This window comes from Diceros bicornis, chromosome 3, assembly GCF_020826845.1.
Source record: "Diceros bicornis minor isolate mBicDic1 chromosome 3, mDicBic1.mat.cur, whole genome shotgun sequence".
In the NCBI taxonomy this organism is placed as follows: domain Eukaryota; kingdom Metazoa; phylum Chordata; class Mammalia; order Perissodactyla; family Rhinocerotidae; genus Diceros; species Diceros bicornis.
In genome coordinates, this window is record NC_080742.1 from 67,593,482 (window position 1) to 67,613,369 (window position 19,888).

Here is a 19,888-nt window from a genome sequence, read left to right on the forward strand (position 1 = left end):
TTGTGGCTGTGGATCTCATATCATTTTCTGAGCATCAGCTGCGACCCCAGCCATTTGGTTTGGTGTCTCAGCTGCTTTAACAGCCTGATTCCAGAGAGGGGTGTAGCATCCTTTATCACTGTTGGGGATGCCTGGAACTAACCCAAACACAATTATGAAGCCAGGAGCTCCTAACAGTTATCTCAGGAGGCTATTCTCTCTCTAGGCAAGATGGGAACTCTAGGTAGGACTAACTACCTTATCTTGAAAGCCAACAGAGAGAGCAGGCCTCCATAATAGGAGGAACAGAAGGCGGCGTTCATGGCTTTGTTATTCTCTTTCCCCTCTGAAGAGGAGAAAAAATAACTCGTCATATCTTCTTATTTATATAAATGACAGCATAAATCTCAATTTTGCTTCTGGGGAGCATGAGTTAACAACATTTTAATTATTGTGATTACAGCTAACATTGGTCTGTAGCTCTAAAATCATTTGGATAATAATGATAGACTATGAGCCTATTAAAGAATATCTTTAATAGGGTGCAGTAGCAGTTAGTTTATGGAGGATGAACTTTCTATCAACTGACTTCAGCAATCCTTTTGCATCTCAGTTTTACATTTTCCAGAGGAATAATTGAAAATAATCATTAAGAATGTCATTATCAAATAATCATTAAGAATAATCATTAAGAATAATGATGCTATTAGGAAACAAGAAGAGAGTGAGAGAGAGAGAGACTAAAACAAGAAAGAGAGAAGAGGAGAGGAGAAAGGAATAGACTCCACAGCTTGCCTCTAATACTCTGAAAACCAGGAAAAGGAAGGCAGTACAGAAGTACATTATCTAGGTTCAAACCTCAGATCCCCCCATTTATTAGCTGTGTGACATGGGGCATCATTTGAGTCCCCCAAACCTCAGTCTCTTTATCTGTAAATTGGAAATCATAGTTCCTACTTCATATGGTTATAATGATAATTAAAAGATAATAGATACAAAGCACTTTCCAGAATGTCTGGCAATAATACTTGATAAAATTTAAATGCTATTACTACAGTAAATAAATACATAAAACAGTCCATCTCTACTCATTACCTAATGGATACCCGTTACATCTGATGTAATCTATAAAATGAGTTCTGCCTTAAAGAGATTTACTCTCTTTTATAATTGTTTGGAGTCGATTTTTCTGCCTATCGCTTACATAAAGCTTACCATCCTGTTCCTTCATAAGTTCCCCTTTTACCTGGTTCCTCACATATGACCTCCCCACTCCCACGTCTCCTGGACCAGAGCTGACTCTGCTACAAAGGAGACAGTGCCCACTCTGCTGCTCCTCTCCAGTCCTCTGGCTCAGCATGGTCTCTTTCATGGGCTCTTCCAAGGTGCAGAATCAAGTCAGCCAGCTGGTCAGTCGGCCAAGCAGAGTCACAGCGGCCAGACCCTCCCCCTGGGTCATTCAGCAGTCACAAGACCACAATGCCTGCACTTAGGGAGAAGGGAACTCTTGAACGGGGCTTATCAGCAAGCCTCTTCCTTCCCCTCCAGCCACGTCAGAATCTCATGCTTAAAAATTTCTCCTCAGGCAAAGAACAGCTGCTCCAAACTTGGGAGAAATTTGCTGCTTGAGGGGTCTCCTCTCGGTGAAGATCCAAAACAGACTATGAGCCTATTGATGGTCACCTCTCGTAGAATTGTAACAGTTTAGAGCTGAACAGGGTACAGTCCTCTCATTTCACAGAACAGGAAACTGGGGCCCAGAGAGGCTGATGGCTTGTCTGAGGTCACACAGCCAGCTCACAGCGCAGCTGGGAGGGACCTGATTCATGGTCCCGTATCTTTCCATTAGATCCTACTATTTTCTTCCTGTTTGGCCCAGGGGTGAAGGGAGAGTGTTAGATCATGTCAAAGATGTCCCTTTAAATAATACAGTCTAAGCAACTACCACATTATAGGGACTGCTGACAAAAAGAGAGACCACCCTCCTCCTTTGAGATCTACATACACTGAAATAAGCAAATGTCTTACATTTAACTTGATTGCCTAGAAATTAAACTTACGTCTCTAAGAACACACCCGAAGTTATGATGGGAGCAACGCTCACCAAAAAGTATGACTTTCATCTATAAAATTTACTTTTAGGATCCTGAATAGAGACAAGGAAAAGTCTAAGATGTTGTCAACTCTTATCCACCTGGTGTGTGTGTGCGTGTGTGTGTTTATCCTGACAGCGTATTAAAGGTCAAAATTTTTAACTGGTGCAGTTTCCTGCAAACAAGGAAAGGGCTGGCCCTGTTGTGAATTTGCCCTAATGACTGCCCCTTCCTTTCCATCTGCCGTTGGTCAAGTGCAACTCCAGCTGGGACAAAATCCAGTGCCACGGGCTCTGCAGTCACTGTTGTTTAGGCTGAGCACAGATTATCAGGACACTGAGTTTATCTAGACTTTGGTTAAATATAAAAGTTATAATATAAAGGAAGACTATATTACGTCAGGTATGGTCAAATCCATTTAAACTCTAACCTACTCGACAAACACATTCTAAACTATAAACTGTAAACATTAGTTGACTGATTAGTCTTCAACTTCACTACTGAGTAGATAATAGAACACAGAGTTACTGCGAGACTTGGGGTAGAAAATCTTTAATTCATTCCCCACCTATATGTTACTATTCAATGCAGCTTAGAATAAAGAAAAATGTATAAAAGAAGGCTATAAATTAAAGTTTACAAAAAAGGGGGAGGAAAAGGAAAAAGACAGATAATTTTATCAGAAACTTGGGTTGAGGCGGCTGCCTCAACTGAACATCGAATTTATCTTGGGCTTCCTGACCACGAATAATAATGGCGAAACTAAGCTCCTTATTTTTATGTATTTACTCCCACATAGATAGCACTCTGCTTATCTCATTTAATTCTCTTTGGTTCATATACTTTAAACCAAAGGGAATCATATAGGTAAAGCATTTTCTGAATTGCCTGGTTATAAGCCAAAACTGTTTAAACTAATGTACTGAAATTACATTATGGAAAAATTGAAGATCCACAATCACTTATCCAAAACCATTGGGGCCAGAATTCAGGATTATTCAGGGTTTGAAAATGCAATAAATTACATGGAGCCTGTGTTACGTATCATTTCCAGAGTCTGGGGCGGCGCCCTATAATCAAACATATGACTATTTCTGAAACGAAATGTATGAGTCACAATTGGTATATACGAAGTCTATAAATAGCCCCACATCAGTTCACGTCAGGTTTTGCCACCAATGGAGTTTGTCACAAATATGAATAAACGTTTAGTTTTCAGAGCTTTTTGGATTTGGGAGCAGTGAATAAGGGATCGTTCACAAATACTCACACATACACATGCACACACATGCATATACACATATATGCACACACGTAATAAAGAACTACACATGAGAAGTACGGCTAGTGAAAGCTTTGCCTTTCTCCTTAGTATCTGTTTGATCTGGAGCAAATTATATCACTCTGGGCTTTTTTTTGTGTGTGTGTGTGTGAGGAAGATCAGCCCTCTGCTAACATCTGCCAATCCTCCTCTTTTTTTGCTGAGGAAGACTGGCCCCGGGCTAACATCCGTGCCCATCTTCCTCCACTTTATATGGGACACCGCCACAGCATGGCTTGCCAGGCGGTGCGTCGGTGGGCACCCGGGATCAGAACCGGCAAACCCCGGGCCACCGCACCGGAGCGCGCACATTTAACCTTTTGTGCCACCGGCCGGCCCACTCTGGGCTATTTTTGCAGCCACAAAAAGAGGAATAAATGTGGAATTAACCAAAAGATAAACTGTGACTAAATGTTGTAAACATTCTTTGAAGCACTCTTAGTGAATGAGCATAGCCAGGAGATTAGGAGATCTGAGTGCCATCACAGCTCTGCTGTTGACTTTCGATGTGACCCCAGGAAAGTCACTTCATTTCCCTGGTCCTCAGATTTCTCTCCTGTAAAATGAGGCAACTGGAAACTATCTCTAAGGCCCTTTCTAGTTCCACAATCTGTGCTTTTAAGGTTTTTCACTTTGCTCATGTCAACAAGTTTAATTTTTAAAAATTAATATTCAATAATAATGTTTTAAGTCATCTCTTGATCTAGTATATCTATTTTTACACAACTGTATACGTTAATCATCCTTTAGTCATTGAATTACAAGAGTTTGGGGCCAATCACTTCTCTTACCATTTCTAAATACATTATTTTACATACAAGCAACATGGAACAACTAAGTGTGATAGTAAAACCAGAATGCTCCAACTCCCTTCAGCTGGACGCAAACCTCTTTGTATTATTTTTACACGCCTTGATGTCCTTAAAATAAGAACAGAAAGTGCCACAAGATTATTTCTCAACTCTGGAAATATTTACGAGCAATTTTGCCCAAGTATTAGTCAGAAATGCTAATTAAAAACTCCAGATGGCAGTATCACAGTTACCGTGCCTCGCTAATTCTCCTCTTTGAAATCTTGCCCTCCTAACAAAACACGTTGAAAAGAAATCTCTTTGAAACACTATCTTGGCCATGGAAATTAGCCTCTCAAGGGTTTTAAAGAGCCAACTCATACTTATGGCCTCTGTACCGTGTCTTTTTTTGTTGTCACTGTTTCAATTTATGAACAGTAAATTTTCGAATAGCCCAATGGTAGGAAATAGTAAGTTGAGTTTCTATAAAAATATTTACCAGTTTTGAATCTTACTAAACTTCCGGCACTCAGGGGGACAATTACTGTGTTATCCAGTGTTCTCCTGGAGCCAATCCAAGTTCAAAGTTTCCAGTGACCTTGAATCGGACTTTGTTCTCAGGTCAGCTGCTTGGTCATAAGAATAAAACAAGAATCTAGGTCAGTATTGCTTGTGCTGACAGCATAATACTTTTAAAACTGTTGTCATGTGTATTTCTCCACGACTTATATTCTTGCTAATGTATATTTTCCCCCTTACCTGCAAAATACGTCTCTAATATTGTGTGTGTGCGTTTGTGTGCATACACATACACACATTGAGTAACCTCTCCATCCTCTGTTCTCAAAACTGGTAACTCAGATCACTATAATTACTTAGTTTATTGATTACTATCTAAAGAGCCTATATATCTTAATATATTTTATTTTATTTAATAGTTGAGGGCCAGGTCCTCTAAACCCTAGCTTGATTTTCCACTTATAATATGTATACTTCCTGCCCTACTCTTGTCTCTATAGGTTTAGAATGGAAGTTGGAAAGACAGTATAAAGATTATAACATTTTATCTTATTACCCCTTTTAACTCTCTCCCAAGATCTGCCCTACATTCCTATTGTGTCTTGAACAGTGGCCTGAAATTAATGTTAGTATATTTTAGTATATATTTATGACTGTAGAGACACAGTTTGATGCATAGTATACCCAACTACATATTATTGTAGGAATCAGTTTTTCTTGTCTTTTTCCACTTAGTTGAGGAACATGTTCTCTAATATATGTAAAAAATATTTTTCTGGTTCTTTTTATATTTTTGCACATTGCAGCTCATTTCCTAATCCAGCTTTTCCAAACTTTTTAAAAATAGCCATCACTATGTCTACTTATTACTCTACTTTTTTGAGTGATAGCCTCACTTAATTTTTTTTAAAGTTTAGTGAGCAAAGTCTCTATATAACTTCTCTGCCTTTTCTTCTACGAGTATGGCCTTGAAAATATAAAATAGACATATATATTTATGATGACTATAAAATATATGAAGAAACATTTTGATAAGTTCAGAGATTTGAATGGGAGGATGAAAAGAAGGCAACCTTTTTCTCTCAGCTCCATTCTCCATCATAACATACCACTTACACAGCCCTCACCTATGTCACCACCTCCGCCTACCCCCCGATGCTTGTTAATTCTGCCTACTGGTCCACCAGCCAATGGGAGGTAAAGAAGAATCAAGGAATGGCTGTTAAGGAGAGATGGAAACAAGGCTAAAACATAAAAGGAAATAGATGAGAGAAGTTTAGGTGGTAAGCTAATAGGCTCTTGCACTCTTGATACTAACTAAAAAGTATTTCACAGACTTTAAAACAGACCAAAGAACAGGAGAATTTTCAGCATCTATGTTCCCTATCCAACAATAGCCTTCCCTTCCCCTCGAAACTTAAACACTTACCCAATTTCTTTATATAAATTTCCCTGTAAAAAAGAACCAAATAAGGGGCCAGCCCCATGGTGTAGTGGTTACGTATGGCACGCTCCGCTTTGGCAGCCCAGGTTTGCAGGTTCAGATCCCGGGCACAGAACTACACTACTCATCAGGCATACTATGGCCATGACCTACATACAAAATAGAGGAAGATTGGCACAGGTGTTAGCTCAGGGGGAATCTTCCTCAGGAAAAAAGAACCAAATAAGCAACTATGAATAAGATCTAACCTAGACTGTTTTTATGAGTTAGGCTAATAGATCTGATTATGCTTAATTGTGATTGAAGATTTTGGTGGAAGCAATGGTATATTGCTAATAATTTACAGTATCTCCAATATACTCTCAAAATAATAATAATAATAGCTAACACTTATGGTACACTTCTGTGTGTCAGACACTTCATGTATTCTAAACACTTCATATATATTAAATTAACTTACCAGTCACAACAATCCTAGTAGCATTCCTATTTTACAGACAAGGAAACAGAGACACTGAAAGGTTAAATAGCTTGTCCAAGGTCACCCAACTGATAAGTTGCAGACTCAAGGTCACACACATACAAGAGAAATTTTCACTAACTTAAGAGATTTACTAAAAACAGATAATCGTGCAAATGAAAAAACAACCATCTATTTCATCAAACGGAAATTAGTTTCATATCCCATATTTAATTAATTCTGTTGTAATTTCTGAGAGGAGGGGGTTAAATTAATCAAACACAAAAAACTTCAACTACATAGTAAATAAACAGTCACAGAGTAACCATTTTGTGCCACAAATTGTTCTATGGAGTGAAATGTTTTTATTATTTCCTTAAACTTAGACAACATACTAGTTGAATATTCCCACACTCCGGCAAAAGGTAAAAAAAAAAAAAAGGTATATGTAAGCATTACATAAAACTGAAGTTGTATTATGTCCTCTAATACTAAAAATATTTATTGGGAGTGCACATTAATTCTCAGATGCCTCTTTTCAGCAGTATATTAAAATTACAGCCCTTCATGACTTTATTGAGAATTTAAACTACACGCGTTATTTAGCTCTAATCTTACCACCACCTCAGATGTTATGTTTGTAAACTTATACCTCCTGGTCCATTTTATAGGATGCAGTTAAGTGGATAGCTGCAAATGGCTGTGACACAGTAATATATTTTAGCATGGTAGTTTGATTTAAGGTTATTGATACGTTTGTTCAAAAGACTGAAGACTGAGCGTTATTGTAGACATTTAAAGGAGGTACCATAAAATCAAACTGCAAAAAGTACAATGGTCTATATGCCCATCATAAATGCACTGCCTTACTGTTATTTTGAAGATCTACAATAACTTGCAGAAAAACTTCACGGTATTAATTCTCCCTAGAAAGTCAAACAAAATAACTCTACTAAACCTCTGGTTAATATTTTAAGCACAATATTAGAGTTTAAACATTTAAGTAGAAACACTGGAATAAAGGTTTAATTTAAATTTTTTTTAAATAAACCTTTTAGAAATATTTCAAAGAAGTTAGGAAAATAATAATGTAAATACAAACAGAGGACCAAAATGAATTCCACAAAACGCTAAAGGAGTGTTATAGACATTACCCTCCCCCTCCAAAAAATTAATGTTGGTGTCAAATAATCTGTGGAGATGCAAAATTTCTTTATAGGTTTCTTTTCTATAACTCATCTTGATAATTTTCATATGTTAATTGCTTTATGAATCTCCAAGAAGGAAATATGGCACACAGTATTTCCTGAAATGTTTGACTATAAAACCCCTTTTTCATAGATCGTCTTGGAAGACTTGAGTTACACAGAAATTATTTGGGGATTTTTGTTTCAGAAGCAAAGGACTCTGGCCACAGATATAGTTGTTAGCCTCTAATGGAAAGATGCTCCTGATAATGGGCTCTCCCTTCTTATAAGATTTCCACTTGACTCTCAGCTCCCTTAAGGTAAAGGCAGTGTGATCCATCATTGACTCCCCAGTCTAGCACATTGCTTGATACAGATTAAGGACTCAATAAATATTTGCTAAACATTTCTACTTAAGATATTGTCGTTGCACTGCGGTCTCATTATCCTTTCCCCTTTTTTCTCCCATTCAGCTCCCTAAAGTTGATTCACTGATTGATCATTCAAGTCTGGGTCTTTCTGGTTTCTAATTCAGTGTTTCCAGAGCCAAGATATGATTAGGGGCCCAAACATAGCTTCCAGGTACCCACAATCTCCTTGATAGACACCCCGGGTACCAGGAGCCAGAATTATGTATGTGTAAGTTATATCCTCCCAATCTCAGTCCAGATTGGCATGGTCCAGAAATCTGGTCCTCTTCCTTGAATTTTTTTCTCTTTATTTCTTTTATATAAAATATTTCAAATATACAGAAAATTGAAGAGAATGATTTTTTTTTTCCTGAAGAAGATTTGCCCTGAGCTGGCATCTGTTGCCAGTTTTCCCTTTTTCTGCTTTGAGGAAGATTAGCCTTGAGCTAACATCCATGCTAATCTTCCTCTATTTTGTATGTGGGTTGCCACCACAGCATGGCCAATGAGTGGTCTAGGCCAGCGCCCGGGATCTGAACCCAGGAACCTGGGCTGCCAAAGTGGAGCACGCCTAACTCAACCACTACGCCACTGGGCCGGCCCTGAGGATGGTATTTTTTAAACCCACATCATGGCTAACAAAATGTTAACATTGGCCATATTGAATAAAACACTACAGATATACCTCAAATGCCATCTGTGTCCCTCCTAATCCTGTTCCTATTCTTCCATTCTGAAAGGTAACTGCTATCCTAATAAAGTCAGTGCAAATCCACAATTTAATATCTTTACTACATATTGTGCAACCATAGCAACACATATTCTTTTTGTGTTATTAATATGCATAAATGATACCACTTATTTAAACCATTCTTCCATCTGCTTTTTTCGTTCAACATTATGCTTCCAAGATTTATCCGTGGAATACACGTAAATCTCATTCATTCATTTTAACTTCTATATAGAATTCCACTGTATGCATAGGTCATAATTTTTTTTACTCACTCTCCTATTGAGGAGCATTAGGTTTTGTTGTATTGCATTTTTGAGGGGAATTGCAGTGCCCCACTCAGATCCCTTTTCCCCAGGCAGTGCATCCACCCCGGCTGCTCTAAGTGTTGGCTGCTGACGACAGCTCCCAGTGGCCCCTTTATCCAGAGATTCCTCTTGGTTGACAGGAGCTACCTTGCCCTGGAGGTGATAACACCCCACCCCATATACACGCCCAGTTATGACAGTAATGGGGTACAAAAAGACCCCTTTACCTCAAGGGAGGAACTCTTCGATGTGATTTATGTCCCAGAACCCTTCCTGGAGCTGACCAAAATAGACTTCTTCACCTGAGACCACATCCTTGCCTGGGCGTTTCTCCATCTTGCCTCTGCATCCCTCACTACTTCACAGGTTTCTCTTGAGAAGCATGCCAGAGTAAATGGCATACACCTTCACTGCTGTCTCAGACTCTACTCCAAAGGAACCTGACCTCAGACATGGTCCTTATCATAAACACTATTATAAAATGCTGTGACCATGCTCATGTGTCTCCATGTGCAGATTTGCCAGGGGGTTCTCGGTATATACCAAAATTGCTGCCTAGTAGGATAGGCTTATCTTCAACTCTTAGATGTTGCCAAATTGCTTTAGAAAATAGTATCAATTTATACAACTACTCCCACATAGGAGAGTTCCCACTTCCCCACAGTACCTCTAGCACTTGCTGTTGTCAGGCATTTTAAATTTTGCTACCAAGATGAGAGTAAAATGATTCATCTATCTCACTCCTTTGTTCTGGGTTGTTTCCTTTTCATTTTGTTATTTAACAGATATTTATATAGCACTTACTAGGAGCCTTATAAATGTTTGAAGCACTTTACTAATATTAATTCATTTAATTCTCATACAAAGCCCATGAGGTACATACTACTACAATTATTCCCATTTTACAGATAAAGAAACTGAGTCACAGGAAGGTAAGTAATTTGCTCAAGGTTGCACAGATAGAAAGTGGCAGAACTTGTATTTGAATGAAGGCAGTCTATCTAAAAAATCCACGTGCTTTATCACTATACTAACACTACCTATTAAATACATCCTTTGGTAGTTCTTTCAGTATTGATCTCTGCCTAGTGAGTCTCTTGGACTTTGGTTCTCTAACAAATGTCTTTTTGTTAAAAGAATAAACGAAAATAAAAATAAAACCCTATATCACAATTGTGGTCTGCTGAATAATGCCTGCTCCCCAAGATATCCATATCCTAATTCCCAGAACCTGCGAATGTTACCTTATATGGCAAAAGGGACTTTGAGGATGTAAGTAAATTAAGGTTCTTGAGATGGGAAGATTATCCTGGATTATCCAGGTAGGTTTTAAATGTAATTACAAGTGTCCTTAAAAGAGGAAGGTGGAAAGAGATTTGACTACAGATGTAGGAAATGTGACAACGGAAACAAAAGACTGGAGTGACTTGAGGAAGGTTCGTGAGCCGAGGAATGCGCGTGGCCCCCAGAGGCTAGAGAGTCAAGGAAACAAATTCTCCCATAGAGCCTCCAGAAAAAACAGCCCTGCCAACACTTTGATTTTAGCCCTGTTTGACTCATTTTGGACTTCCAGAACTGTAAGAGAATAAATTTGTGTTTTTTAAGCCTCTAAGTGTGTGTTAATTTGTTACATCAGTAATAAGAAAATAATGCAATAATTCATCCCAAAACTCAAGAACTTAAAAAACAGTGATTTATTCTCGTGGGTCTGTGGGTCAGTTTATCTCCTCCCCACTCAATTTGGGGTGGCTCTCTCTTCATGTCTCTTCATGTCTCTCATCCTCCTCCTGGGACCAGTGGGGTAGTCCAGGCATGTTCTTCCCCAAGGCAATGGCATCAGCACAAAGAAACTCACAACTGAGGCCTAGGTTTGAAACTGGTACATTGTCACTTTCACTTCATTCTATTGGCAACAGCAAGTCAGATGGTTGAGCCTAGAATCAAGCAGTAGAGAAATACACTCCACCCTTTTTTACATCAGCATTTAAAAATGCATTCCATTGTTTCCTCAATCTAGTTTTGCAGTGAGAAAATTGCTTTCAGTCTAATCGTCATTTCTTTTAAGTTTTCTTCCCTTTCTCTCTGAAAGCGGTTAAGATTTTTTGTTTGTTTTTTAAGAGCCTGGATTTGTATTTGTTTCCATTTATCTCCTCAGATGTTGGTATATTCTGTCAAACTGAGGACTCCTATCTTGCTTCAGGTCTAGAAAATTTGCAACTATACAACCTCTTATTATCTCAATTTTATGCTTCTCGAACTCCTATGCTGGGCCTTCTTATCTATCCTCCATCTCTCTTCATCATTTTTTTATATCTCTTTACCTTTTTTGCTATATTCTGATTGATTTTTTTCAGAATAGCTCCCAATTCAATAATCCTCTCTTTGGCTGGGCCTAATCTGCTACTTAACCTTTGCTGAATTTTCATTTACTTACTATATGTACTATGCCTTTCTTTTTTCCATACTATTTTGTTTATTTTTTATTATGATTTTTGTTCTTTCTTTTTATATCTTTCAGCCTTTTTAATGTGCCTATTATGATTCAGATCCTTCTAAAATCTCCAGCTCTTGGAGAGTAAATTCTCCTCGTTATTGCAGCTGTTCTCTCTCCCTCATGGAGTTTTGTGTTCTGATTTTTTTGCAGTTTCCATGTGCTCTGTTTTGTGGGATGATCCTTTCAGAGCTGTTCCACTCCTGTTTCTCCTAGAGACCTGGGAGGTTCATGAGTTTTAGTGCCGATATTGGTGTTAATTTCTCAGTTTGGGATTCCTGCACCCCAGGAGTGGTGTAAATTCAAGACTCACACCTGTTTATGCTGCCTTAAGTTTCCAAATCCTTGCAGATTTCTTTACCCAACCTACCCAAGGCCTGCCCCAGAGAGTAGTTTCTGTGGTCCCATTTCATACAGGGGTAGCCCTTCTAGACTCCCGTTGATTCAGGGGACTGTCTCAGTGTCTGTCTCACATGAGTCTAGGGCCTTATCTCCTGTCTCTGAACTGGACTCTAGTCCCAACTCTCAAATCTCAGTCTGATTGGAAAACCCCTGTGAGCGTCCATGGCTTCATCTTCTCCTTGCAAATCTGACTTTGTATTCCTTCCTCATTTCTGGTACCAGGGATTTTTACTTTCTTTCTTTCAAGATTGGTTATTTACTTTTAAAAATGTACATAATTTGCAGTATTTCTATAACTAGGAGCAGGAGGAAGAGACTTTCACTGTCATCTCCTTTCACCATGTTGATAGGAAGTCTCTGCCTTGACTTTCCACTGTAGAGTTACATCTGGTGATCCTATTTACTTTCCCAGGCCCCCTTTAGCACTGGGACCCTATTCTAAATCCAGCTCATACCTATGGGCCCTAATGTCTCCTAGCCCTTCCTCCCCAGGCTTAATCCCCTACTCATAAGCACCACTGTAAAAAGTCTTCCAGAACCAATCAACCACAGTTCATCTGGTTAGATTTCTTGGTAGCAGTCCTGCCGTATTTGAACTCCTATTTCCAAAGTCAATCCAGAGATTGTGACAATTCTTGGATGCTAAACAGACTACTCTCACTCAAGGCCCTTCTCTACATCCAGGTTACTTCCTCCTATCCAGTCCCTAACCATGAGCTACACCCTGTTGAGTGAATCACTGCCAGCATAGGGACTAGGCCTCAGCAATCTAGCCCTGCGCTCACCAAAACCCCATCAAGAATACAGTAAAATCCTATTTTAACAAATATCTATCTATCTAGAGCCCCTGATTAAACATTCCCAATCCTAAGCCTAGTTGCTAGAACTCTATTTTGAGGAGAAGGAAAAAGAAGCACATCTTGAGAAAGGAAGTTTATATCAAGGATTTATTCAAATAATAAATTCCCTGATTGTGTGCTGAAGTTATATACACTCATCCCAATCTCTGACATACAATGATTACCGACATTCAGAAAGATCAATATCAGGCACTGGAAATTCACAGTGGCCAAAGAAAGATTAATACACTTTTTGTACTTCCCATGATGGTAAAGACTATCAATACATTTTTAAAAGATTTTCAGTAAGAACTGAAAGTGAAACACTTAATCTTAAATTAAAAATAAAAAAATTAAACAAAATAGCATTTTACCGAAATATTTCCATCAATTGAGGCATTCCTAGCTATACAATATTTCTATTAAGGTACAGTTACCATTTAATGAAATTTTTCAGATTCCTGAAACTGCTCCCAATAGATGTTTTAAAATTAGATTATAGATTTAATTCACCTTGTGAAAAGTTGGAGAAAATACTGTCTTTTGACATGGTAAAAAAAATCAATAATGCCATTTGAAGTTGGCTTTTTAAGAACATTGTGACCTATATCAGGATAGGTAATATTGAAAAATCTTTGGGAATTGTAAAAAAACAAAAAGAAGAAGAATATAAGTAAATCCTAATAATATTCTTCTTGAATGTTATCATTTTTTTTTTTCTGTGAGGAAGATTAGTCCTGAGCTAACATTTGTTGCCAATCCTACTCTTTTTGCTGATGAAGATTAGCCCTAGGCTAACATCCATGCCCATCTTCCTCTACTTTATATGGGACACCGGCACAGCATGGTTTGGCAAGCGGTGCATGGGTGCGCACCTGGGATCCGGGCCTGCGAACCCTGGGCCACTGAAGCTGAACACACGCACTTAACTGCTACGCTACCAGCTGACCCTGAATGTTATCATTTTTGAAAAGCAAAACTTATCTACAGAAAAATTAACACACGTGGATAACCTATCCCTTAGCTTTTTTTCCTAGAATTCCCTAGAAATGTTTGCTTACTCGTGAGTTCTACAAGGCATTTCAGCTGTCTCCCTTTTGGGAATATTTTTTAAGAAAATTCCCTAAAGAACTTTCTAACAAAGAAATTCCTTACGTATCTATGCCATGTTTTCTAGTGGATTATTTTTAAAAAGTTATCCCACAAAATGTTTAGCAACATTTTTCTGTGGAGAAAATTTCCATGATTAGAGCTAAAAGATTTCCAGTAATAAATATAAATCCTTCTGTATTTCTTACAGCTGACCTATGTAATATTAAATATATAATTATTTTAAGGTGGCTGAAGATACGATTTGATATATGATATAACTAAACCATGAAATGAGGTCTATGTTACTCTTAAAGACGTAGCAAAGAGAATATTCTCTTAGTATAAGTAATTAATGAGGCATCTGTCATAATATTCCTAACTTGATTAAAATTCACTATTTTAATGTCCAATCTCTCTGGATTAGAAAGCATCTAATATAGCTCATTCTTATTGTAGAATAGACCCAACTATAATATATTTGCAGACCATTGATATTTATGGATCATAAAGAATGCTACAAAAAGTACTAGATATGTTTTGCTTTTAACTGGGACATTTCTAATACCAACATAGGATTGGATTTGCTTGAGAAGCCCTAGAAGTTGGTTAGGTCTTTCCATCTAGGTTAGTTTATTGCGGTAGCTTCCATTAATGATAGTGCTTGTTTGTGATTAAATTTCCAAGAGTTTAAGTTGCTTGCAGCAATGGTAGAGTCTCTCAGACTTTTCAGGCCTCTGGTAGCCAAGACTTCACTAGTGGGTGGGCAATGAGGATTCTCTTCATGGGCCAAGAAAGGACAAAAATCCTTCCTTAGTCTCTTACAGGGGAATGATGTGCACTCCCTAGATTTTCATTTTATATATGACCAAGGACCAGTTTCAAAAACCTACTCTCTTAACCAGGTTCCCCAGAATGCAGAGACAGAAGCTAAAGCATATGTGCACCTACTTCATTATAGAGTGCAATCCAGCAAAGCAGGGAACTTACAGCAAGGAAATTAGTGGAACCAGCTTCAGTTCCTATGTCTATTGCTGGTCCCATAATAAGGCCATAATTGATATTCATCATCTCATCTTCCCTCCTCCACCATCCATTCTAGATTCCCTTATTCTTGGCCAGCACTTTGGATCGTCTGATAGTCTTGTCTAGTGAGTACCCTTTCCAAAGAGTGTTAGCTCTTCCTCATTTCTAGGTCACATATATGTGGGAGCCAAGCAGATCTCATAGTGTCTTCTTCCTCACTATCAACAAGGAAGCCCCAGGGCAGAAGGTAAGCAGTGCCTGGGCAAGCATAAGGAGAGGTGCTATTGAGTTGTACTCTCTTGAAATCAGTTAAAACTCTTACTGAGATGGTCACTGTAGTGGTGACTGAAGTGGAAAAAGAGACCAAAGACTCTTGAAGACAAGTGACATTGAAAGGATCTAAAATGGTACAGAAGTGTCTGGTACTTGTAGTACACGAGTTAGTAAGAATAAAATTTTTTAATTTTTCATTCTTAATCTAAAGGTAGCATATTCACTGAGTTATTTTTCCCTTGAAAAGTAGGAATGAGAAAAGTAGGAATGAGTAGAGTAGGTGGTCCACAGGGCCTTTGCCTTATCTAAGTATTTGGGGAGGGTTGTCCAAAATGCTGCATACTATTGCCTTAGATGACCTCTAAGCTCCTTATTTACTTTACTTGTTAATGATCAACTTATTTTTATCTTGGCTCTTTTTAAAAAGGATTTGAAATGGCTTATAACAAAAAGCAAACCAATATGATAGACATATAAAATGGCCCAAGCAAATGAAGCAAATACAAATACGGGTAAATGTGTGTTGAACATAATTACAATGATAGAGCTACAGATTTGGCTCAGAGTTGTACAGTTCAGAAAGCATGATAAGTTATACAGATCTTGTTATCAGAAAGGAGGAAGCCTGCTTTAGGAGAATCAAAGTTTTTCTGGCACTGAAATCTAAAAGAACTTTCTGATGTGGAGACTTGTAGAAGGAACATTGAATGATGTAATGAACAATATTCTCAACAACATTTTTACAGCAAATGCAGAAGTTGATTTCATTTTATAATGAAGTGAGGAAAATTATTATTTCAACAACCAGCACTACAATTCCTTTAAGGGAGAAAACTTTTGCTAAGAATAACACTTGGGGTAGAAGAAGAACCCTCCAAGGGTCTGGTGTGGTCTGTGAAGGCTTGAGAGGAACAGGAAAATAGTTGCGCCTAATAGGGAAAAAGGAATTTGGAGGTTCATAAGGTAATTAGGAAATGAGTAGATGAAGAGCTGAGGTTGGAAGGGAAATGAGGAAGAGCAACAGCCACCGAAAAGGTGAAAGGCTCTGTGAACAAGTGATCCTTCATCACCTGCCACCACCCCTAGTCTTCAGTAAAGTTGGCAAAACTCATAATTGCTTTGGGTATGTCAATACATATACTGAAAGTAAAGAGTGCTAAGTTTTGGTCAAGGTGGCAGCAGAGCAAGATGGCGACAGAACGTGAGGAATCCAGAAATCAAGAAAAAGATGAAATCAGGAGATTGTAAGCCATCTGGTATTAATGAGGACTAGAGAGCAAAAGACAATGCTGATTGAGGGCGGGTCCACAGGCTTTCAATACCAAATAACAATTGTTCACTTTAACAACTCCTTATAAAAGCCAAATGCCAGCATGATAGACCATCCCTCCTCTGAATGCAGATGATATACTCCTTGTGAAAGAGGTACGTAACTGTCACTCAGCATCCATTTCCACTCTTTTTTGAGTTATGAAATCTCCCCATTTTTAGCTGGACACATGGACCCACCTAGAGTCATTTCCTAACAGACCATTCAGTTGGTTGCGGCTTGTTAACAAATGGCCAATGAGATGTAAGCAGAAAGGATGTGGACAATTTCTGGATCAGATTCTTATGAGAGGCTACTTGCCCATTGCTTCTAACTTCTGCCATTCCTGAAGTCTAGAATACGGACGCAGTGGTAGTGAGCCACCTTTGACCATGTGGATAAAGACAACATTCCAGTCTAGGAGATGGCCTAGCAATGATATAGAAGGAACCTGGATTTCCTGGTGAACCAGAGCTGCCTACCCTCCCTCCCTCCCTCCACCACCTATCAACTCAGACTTTTACATGAGAGAAAAATAAACCCTCTATCATGTTTGAGCCACTGTTATTTGATCTCTGTTAAAGCAGCCAAATCCATATCCTTTACTTAGAATACATGTTAATCTATTGATACTACTACACTCTTTGGGTGTAGCCCTTAAAATTATGAAGTATAAAATATCTTCTAAACTTAGCCAAAATTATACCTCGCTAGCTGCAACAATGGTTCCATTACTGATACACTGCAAGCATTTCACTGGATTTATTTTTGCTATCACCAGGTGGAGTACTGTTAGATAGAATGTTTTGCTGAGTAGACTATGTTGCCCATTATAGAGCAGAGTTCAATATGCTGCAAATAAGAGGTAAGAAGCATGTCATAACGTCATGCTGGCACAGAGAGCCCACACTTATTGAACATGCCAAAACTGTCCCTCATGAGTATAGGAGAGAAGGCAGTCAGAGCAGTAATAGCTCTATTCATACAGAAACACAGTGAACAGAGGAGAATCTGTGGATGCTTTTACAGATCCTGTGATATATTGTTAATCTCTAGCAGTGATTATATTATAATTATTGCTGACTCTTTTACAGCAGTAATTCAGTTAGAAAATGGATTTAACTTTATGCAACAGAAACCCAATTGCTGTGGTTTGACCACATACAGGATTATTTATATCACATTTCAAGAAATCTAGAGTAGACGGTATAAGACTGCTATGGTGATTCCACAAGGCCATCAAAGAGCCAACCTTCCAGCCTTCCAGCTTTCCTGTCATTGATCCTTTACATGTTGCTTTCTTACCTGTGATCACCTCTGTTGATCACAAGGCTGTTGCACCAAAGATGTCACATTCTCAATCCAGGCAGGAAGATGGGAGAAGAATGAAGAACAAAAGAAAAAGCTGAGTTTGTCCTCTTGGGGTGTTTTCCTACAATTAGTAGCTAATAACTTCTGTTTACAACGAATTAGTCAGAACTGTGTCCCATGGCAATCCTCAAATGTAAGGGAGTTCAGGCAAGTGCAAATTTTTACCTGGGCAGATTGCTGACAAATTCAGAGATCTCTTAGTATGGAGGAGGAGAGAGTGGATACTGGGTAGGCAACCATCCATGTCTGCCACATACTGTTACTAAAAACTCTTTTATTCAACCAGAAATCATGAACTCAAAAAGATTAGAACCACTGGAATACAAGATTCCATACATTTCTAAAACACTCGTCAATCCATTCTGTTACTTCTTTTCAGGATATTCTGTCATTTTTTCCTAGGAAGAGTGACTGCTACTGCTTATTATCGTAACTATTTTTCCCTCTGGTATTGTGTCTTCATAACTGGTTAGAAAATGTTTAATACTGGAGTAGATCAAAGATGGTCACAAATTTTTTGACATTCATCCAATCAAGAGGTGAGGTTTATGTCCCCTCTTCTTGAATCTGAATGGGCTCTGTAACATGGCAGAAATGGTGCTGTGCCAGTTCTCAGGCCCAGGCCTTAAGAGACTGGTAGCTTCCTCGTCCTGTCTTTTCAAATACAAACTCTTGGAAACCAGTCACCATGTTGGGAAGAAGTTCAAGCAGCATCATGGAGAGGTCAACAGGGAAATGAACCAAGGCCATTGGCTTATAGCCCTGGCTGACCTCCCAGCTCAATACTGGCACCAACTTGCCAGCCATTTTAGTGAGCCATTCTAGAAGTAGATCCTCCAGCCTCAGTTGTACTGTCCTAGCTGATGCCCTATGCACCAGAAACGAGCTGTCCCCTCTGAACACTGCCAAAATTTCAGATTTGTGTGCAAAACAAATAATTGCTTTGGCTTTAAGTCTTAAGTTTTGGGGTGGTTTGCTACACAGCAATAGATTACTTTCAGTGAAAGAAATTAATGATGCCTTAATGAAATGTAAATATAGATGAATTTTTAGTGGTCAAAAATTGTGAAGAACATAAATATCATCATAAACACGCCACTTATCTTTATTTAGTACAATAAGCCAGAAATACATTTATTATTAATACTTGACTTTGTAGTTTATTTAGCTATAGGCACAGAGCCATTGATACAAATATTTGGTGAAAAACTTGGGGAGGGTGTATTCCCCATTTACATGAAAGCAAAAAGTATTTACGAAGCAAATGAAAACTATCCCTGAAAAGCATCTGATACAGTAGTATCACCTTCCTGAGCTCTGAATGAATTGTGAACTCTGAAGGAATTTAGAATAGAGATCATCTATTTTTTTTAACAATGTACAGCTAGCTCTGTTGGGTTTTACCATTCAGAAAAATCAGTTACTGTCACTAAAACACTCAGCTGATAAACACAAGAATGAGATAGAGTAGGACAGAGTGCAATGGTCAGTCAAGATGGTTTACCTGTATAATATATCAGAATTGTACAATTTTAGTTAAAATATTTTCTTTTCAGTTTTACTGCTTTTGCAATGTTTAGGACTTTCAGAGGATGAAGTCATTTCAAAGTAGAGCTCTCTAGTCTGTTCAGAGGTACAACTAAAAATTTTTTCTTTATATGTTTTAAGATGGGGAGTCACACCCCCAAATTCAAGCTTTTTAATGTACTCAGCATAAATAAAAATTAGTTGATTTTTCCATGAGACCTGATCCATGAGTGGGCGAATTGGGGTAAGATCTGAAAATTGAATCACTTTTTTCGCCTCTTGCTTTCTATAAAGATATAGTCGATCGATATAGTCGATG